General features: G+C 39.4%; 1 pseudogene; it reads left to right on the forward strand.

Annotated features, from left to right (window-relative positions):
• Window positions 3,899–5,564, forward strand: LOC110257653 (annotated as a pseudogene).

A 7,237-nucleotide genomic window follows, 5' to 3' on the forward strand; every position in this document is an offset into this window, starting at 1 on the left:
CGGAAAACCTAGAAGAAATGGGCAAATTCTTAGAAAAGTAAACTTTTCCAAGTCTAAACCGAGATGAAAGAGAAAAGATGAAGGGACCAACCACAAGAACTGATATTGAAACTGTGATTAAAAATCTTCCAACATACAAAAGTCCAGGACCAGATGGCTTCACAGGCAAATTCTATCAAACATTTAGAGAAGAGCTAACACCTCTCCTTCTGAAACTATTTCAAAAAATTGCAGAGGAAGGGATACTCCCAAAGTCATTCTACTTGGCCACCATCACCCTGGTACCAAAACCAGACAAAGATACCACAAAAAAAGAAAACCACAGGCCAATTTCACTGATGAACATCGATGCAAAAATCCTCATCAAAATACTAGCAAACCACATCAAACAATACATAAAAAGGATTGTACATCATGATCAAGTGGGATTTATCCCAGGGATGCAAAGGTTCTTCAATATCCACAAATCCATCAGTGCGATACACCACATTAACAAACTGAAGAAGAAAAACCATATGATCCTCTCCAGAGATGCAGAAAAAGCCTTTGACAAAATCCAACACCCATTTCTGATCAAAACCCTTCAGAAAGTGGGCATACAGGGAACCTACCTCAACATAATCAAGGCCATATATGACAAACCCACAGCGAACATCATTCTCAATGGTGAAAAGCTGAAAGAATTCCCGCTGAGATCAGGAACAAGACAAGGATGTCTGTTCTCGCCACTATTCTTCAACATAGTTTTGGAAGTCCTAGCCACAGCAATTGGAGAAGAGAAAGAAATCAAAGGAATCCAAATTGCAAAGGAAGAAGTAAAACTATCACTATTTGCAGATGACATGAGACTATACCTAGAGAATCCTAACGACTCCACCAGAAAACTGTTAGAGCTCATCCATGAATTTGGCAAAGTCACAGGATACAAAATTAATACACAGAAATCGATGGCATTCCGATATACTAACAATGAAAGAGCAGAAAGAGAAAAATAGGGAAGCAATCCCGTTTACCATCGCATCCAAAAGAATAAAACACCCAGGAGTAAACCTACCTAAAGAGACAAAAGACCTGTACTCTGAAAACTATAAGACATTGATGAAACAAATCAAAGATGGCACAAACAGATGGAAAGACATACCATGCTCGTGGATTGGAAGAGTTAATATTATCAAAATGTCCATACTACCCAAGGCAATCTACAGCTTCAATGCAGTCCCTATCAAATTACCAAGGACACTTTTCACAGAACTCAAACAAAATATTTTCAAGTTTGTTTGGAAGCACAAAAGACCCAGAATAGCCAAAGACATCCTAAAAAAGAAAAATGGAGCTGGAGGAATCAGGCTCCCTGACTTCAGACTATACTACAAAGGTACAGTCATCAAAACCATAAGGTACTGGCGCAAAGACAGAAATACAGATCAGTGGAACAGGATAGAAAGCCCAGAATTCAACCCATGCACCTACAGCCAACTCATCTATGACAAAGGAGGCAAGAAGATACAATGGGGAAAGGACAGCCCCTTCAATAAGTGGTGCTGGGAAAACTGGACAGCCACATGGAAAAGAATGAAATTAGAACACTCCCTAACACCATACACAAAAATAAACTCCAAATGGATGAAAGACCTAGATATAAGACCAGACACTATAAAACTCTTAGAGGAAAACATAGGCCAAACACTCTCTGACATAAAGGACAGCAACATCTTCTCAGATCCACCTCTTAAAGCAATGACAGTAAAGATAAAAATAAACAAATGGGACCTAATCAAACTTAAAGGTTTCTGCACAGCAAAGGAAACCCTAAATGAAAGGAAAAGACAACCCACACAATGGGAGAAAATCTTTGCAAGTAAATCCACTGACAAGGGATTAATCTCTGCAATTTATAAACACCTTCTGTATCTCCATACCAAAAAAAAACAAACAACCCCATCCAAAAATGGGCAGAAGATCTAAACAGACAGTTCTCCAAAGAAGACATATGGATGGCCAAAAAACACATGAAAAGATGCGCATCATCACTCATTATTAGAGAAATGCCAATCAAATCCACTAGGAGGTACCACCTTACACCAGCCAGAATGGCCACCATCAAAAAGTCTACAAACCATAAGTGCTGGAGAGGGTGTGGAGAAAAAGGAACCCTTTGACACTGTTGGTGGGATTGTAAATGGGTGCAACCACTGTGGAAAACGGTATGGAGATGCCTCGGAAAACTACACATAGAACTACCATTTGATCCAGCAATCCCACTCCTGGGCATCTAGCCAGAGAAAACCTTGACTCACAAAGACACATGTACTCCGATGTTCATTGCAGCACTCTTATCAAACAGCCAAGACATGGAAACAACCTAAATGTCCATCGACAGAGGAGTGGATCAAGAAGAGGTGGTACATATACACAATGGAATATGACTCAGCCATTAAAATGAACGAAATACCAGCATTTTAGCAACATGGATGGACCTAGAAATTATCATGCCAAGTGAAGTCAGTCAGACAATGAGAGACCAACATCAAATGCTATCACTGACATGTGGAATATGAAAAAAGGACAGACTGAACTTCTTTTCAGAACAGATGCTGACTCACAGACTTTATAAAAATTATGGTCTCCAGAGGAGACTGTTTGGGGCATGGGGGGATGTAGTTGGGTTGTGGAATGGAAATCCTGTGTAATTGGATTGTGATGATCATTATACAACTACAGATGTGATTAAAAAATAAAAAATTTTAAAAAAATAAGGAATATTGTTTGCCATCTGGTTCTACAGAATGAATTCACTAGCTACTGCAGTTCTTGATCTTTAGCACACCCTGAAAGGAGTTCAGGGTGGAGATCATGAATGAGGCACTCTGTGCTCTTGGTAAAACTGGCAGAACAGGTCTTCACTTAGTCAAATATTTTCTGGACAAAATTTTATGAACCTAATTTCTTGCATTTTCTCATACTTAGAAAAGCACTGACATCATTAACAGAGACATCTACTCCTCACGACTAGCAGCAACCATCTACCAACATGTGTTCTTGATTGCATGAACCCCCTTCACCCAAATATACTAACTTTTGCCTCTACCTCTTGGGACCAGTTCCTCAGAGCTATCTGAGATGCTATCTCCCAGGCTACAGTCCTCAGAAATTCCCCAAATAAAACTGAACTCACAGTGCTCACATTGTGCATTTTTTCCAGTGAACACCCAAATCTCATTGTAATTAAGTATCCATGTAATGGTTTATTGTCTTTATCTTCCACTAGACTATAAGCTTGATGACATCTGGACTAAATCAATATTGTTCAGGGGTATATTCCCCATGGCACATGGGGTCAGCACTGGGCCTGGAATATAGAAGTTGCTCAATGTTTGTGGAAGGAAAAGAGAAGAAAAGGAGAAAGGAAGGGGTAAGAGGAAGGAAGCAAGGAAGGAGGGAAGGCAAGAGGATTGTATTCCATTAAGAAGAGAGTGGCTTTTCCCTGTTATGGGAGTCAGAGGCAGTACTATTTGAGGTTTTTCTCTTTGTCAGAGTTACTTTCTTAGTTTCTTTATCACTCCCTTTTTAATTATTAACTTCTATCTCTAGGTTCCAGACACAGGAAGCTGTGTTAGTACCAATCAGTTTATGAAAATGACTGTACCACTAGCATGAAGTTTTAAAGTGACCTCGATACAGTAAAACCCAGTGGTTTTGTATGTTTATTTGTTTGTTTCTTTGTTTCTTTTTACAGCTGCACCTACAGCATATGGAATTTCCTGGGCTGGGGGTCAAATCAGAGCTGCAGCTGCCGGTCTACACTACAGCCACAGCAATGCCAGATCCGAGCTTCATCTGCCACCTATGCCACAGCTTGTGGCAATTCTGGATCCTTAACCCACTCAGGGAGGCCAGGGATCAAATCCACATCCTCACAGATACTAGTCAGATTCTTAACCTGTTGAGCCACAATGGGAACTCCCAGTGGTTTTAATATGGGACCTGCTGAATGCTGTACCATACTCATCCTGAACTCCTTTCCTCTTTAGTTAACTCTTGCATTGTATCTGGATCTGTGTCTGTACCCCTACTTTGGTGATGGAGAAAGTAGGAAAAAAAACATCAAAATTAGATCTTTTAGGTCATTTGTAAATGCACTTTTTCATTCAATCTGTCCTCCATTCCCATAGGTAATTATGAGTTGCTTGTATAAAGTTATTGTCGTCAGTCTTAGAGAGATTAATAGAGGCAAAATTAACAGTTCCCTTCTCTCCTAGTTAATGCCTACAGTCAGAGGTTTCCTACATTAACATAAAAGAAAAATCAGGCAAGACGAAATCAGTTGCCTTGGAAGCTGCAAGAGCAATCTAGTCCCTTTCAAATATCAAACACCAACTCCCCTCTCCATACTTCAAAAGATTAATATAGCACTTGAAAGTATCTTTTCATTCTACTTTTATTATAATGCTCCAATTTTAAGTTACTATAGTAACCACTCTGGATTTGAGTGAAAGTTTCATTATTGTCACTTTAATTGTTTGGTTTCATTTTCTATTCTAGCTACATTGGAGTTTTAAAAATGGAAAGTAGATTTATCTTTTACTATTCTCTAAATATTATGGAATAGAAAGACGATTCAGGAAATAATTCTGTATAACTATTATTGGAAATATATGTTTACATACCAGTCATCGATGTCTGTTTTAGAAACATCAGATAATGTACTAAGCAGGCCATTGTTCCATAAAATTAAATACGAGTGCTATTAACTAATCTTCAACACTTCACTGAAGAGCATATAACATGCAACTACTTCTGTGATAATTATTACAGAATATTTATTTTTACTTATATTGAGAAATATGAGGATGGTGGTCATGATAGTTACATCATAATACAATTTGTGCATTAGGAGAGAGGACCCATAACAGATTAGTCTGATTTTGTCATAATATTCATCAAAATTACCAATTAATGTAATTTAAGATGTCCATGTCTGATTTTTTTAAATTTCCTATGTGTCTAATTATCTTCAACTGGTTTACTGGTTATTGCCTTTAAGAACTTAATTTGTGGACTTTGGGTCCTACATCCTAGCAAGGCATCAGTGGTGGTAGCTGCTCTGAGCTTCATTATGCCACCCAAGGATGGTAAGAAGAAAGACGCCAGAAAATTGGTCAAGAAAGACAAAGACTCAGGGGACAAATGTGGGGGCAAGGCCAAAAATAAGAAGTGGTCCAAAGACAAAGTTTAGGACAAGCTCAATAACCTAGCCTTGTTTGACAAAGCAACATATGACTAATGGTAAGGAAGTTCCCAACCATAAGCTTATAACCCCAGTTGTGGTCTCTGAGAGACAAAATTTGTGGTTCCCTGGCTGATGCGGCCTCTCAGGAGCTCCTTAGTAAAGGACTTATTAAACTGGTTTTGAAACACAGAGCTCAAGTTATTTACACCAGAAATATCAAGGGTGGAGAGGCCACAGCTGGTGGTAAAGATGCATGTACATGACTCACAACAGTACATTTTGAAAAATACAACTTTATTTTATTTTGTCTTTTTTTTTTTTTTTTTTTTTTTTGTCTTTTCAGGGCTGCACCCACAGCATGTGGAGGTTCCCAGGCTAGGGGTCTAATCAGAGCCACAGCTGCTGGCCTATGCCAGAGCCACAGCAATGCCAGATCCAAGCCACATCTGTGACCTACACCACAGCTCACGGCAATGCCAGATCCTTAACCCACTGAGCGAGACCAGGGATCAAACCCACAACTTCATGGTTCCTAGTCAGATTCATTTCCACTGCACCACGACAGGAACTCCCCCAAAATACAACTTTATTAAATCAAAAATATTATTTGTTGAGATTCCCCAAGGCTTGTAATAAGTATAATTTCCTTCTTCTAGCTGCCTTTTGAGGGCTCTACAAATTGGGGATCACGTCAACCCAAATTCATGACCATCTGTGTTTTATGTTCTTGGGGTAAAAATCTATATGAGGGCAGGTCTGTGACCACATCTTCTCAGGAGTATTTTATCCCCCTTACTTTCCCTTCTCCTGCTCTTCTTAGGTCCAAAGAAGTCTTCTCTCTGGGCCTATAGGGTTGAGAGGATCAGGAGGTGACAGATTAGTTCTGATCCATCCTAATCCTGAGAGTATAGCCCTTTGGGATCCAGCTTAATATAGGAAATTGTATCCTGTAAGAGTCTTTACACCTTGACCCTCCAATGTCTTCAAGGCAAAAGCAACTTTGGCAGTCAAATAACCCTCAAGCCTCTGGGGTCAAGCTTCCCCTCGAAACTGACCTTGTAGGGCTGTACTATCTTTTCAACTCCTCAGTGCTTTTAAGGTGACTCATTTAGAGTTATTTTCAGCCAGGGGGTTTGATCCAAATAACCCAATACCTAAACTGCCCTTATGGGGAATAGCTAGTATATCTTTATTGTGTAAAATGGTGCATTTGTGTTTAACAACTATGATATTTGCTTTGCAGAAATTCAAATGTAGGCACAAGTTTTTATTTGTTTTGAGATTAGCAACCATATGGAAGACTGATGTGGTGCAGACTTCAGAGGGAAAAAGATATGAGACTGTTGATGGATTGTCCCATTAACATTAGGAAATTTAAGAGCCCATCTTGCTCAATGGCACATGTTCTTTCCCCAAGGGGTAACTTCAATTGGTTGGCCAATAAATTGCATCCTTACCTTGAAAAAATAACCACCAAAGGAAAATCACCCTTAGCTGGTTTTCCAACCCCCTCCACCTGGATCTGAGCTGCCCTGTAGTGACCAAGGTCCAGCCTCATGAGGGGCTTCTGTGAGGGCAGCTGGCTTTGAACTAGACTGTAGAGACAGCATTAGTCAGCAGCCTCATCTCTTGTGCCCCAATGCTTTAGCCCTCCAATGTGTGTCTGTGACAGTGAAGGCAGTTTCCTGACTCCGGCTAAATAAAGACAAGTGGATAAACTCAGGCCAGGTTTGTGACTTTGTACCTTTTTAACAAGAGCTCCATTCATGGCTCAGTTCTTAACTAGTTAGAACAATGTATTTGATTCCTGAAAGGGCAAATCAATAACACTGGACACCACAGCTTTGATGGCAAGATTATGGTCAAAGAGGTATTTTAGATCTTACAGAGCAAAAATAAATTCATATTTACTAAAGATACAATTTAGGTATTAACATGTTTCCTAATATATATTTAAAACTTGTCTAAATTACCCAAGATTAAGCAAAAGGAAGTATAGCGTTGTAA

Source organism: Sus scrofa, chromosome X, assembly GCF_000003025.6.
Source record: "Sus scrofa isolate TJ Tabasco breed Duroc chromosome X, Sscrofa11.1, whole genome shotgun sequence".
NCBI lineage: Eukaryota > Metazoa > Chordata > Mammalia > Artiodactyla > Suidae > Sus > Sus scrofa.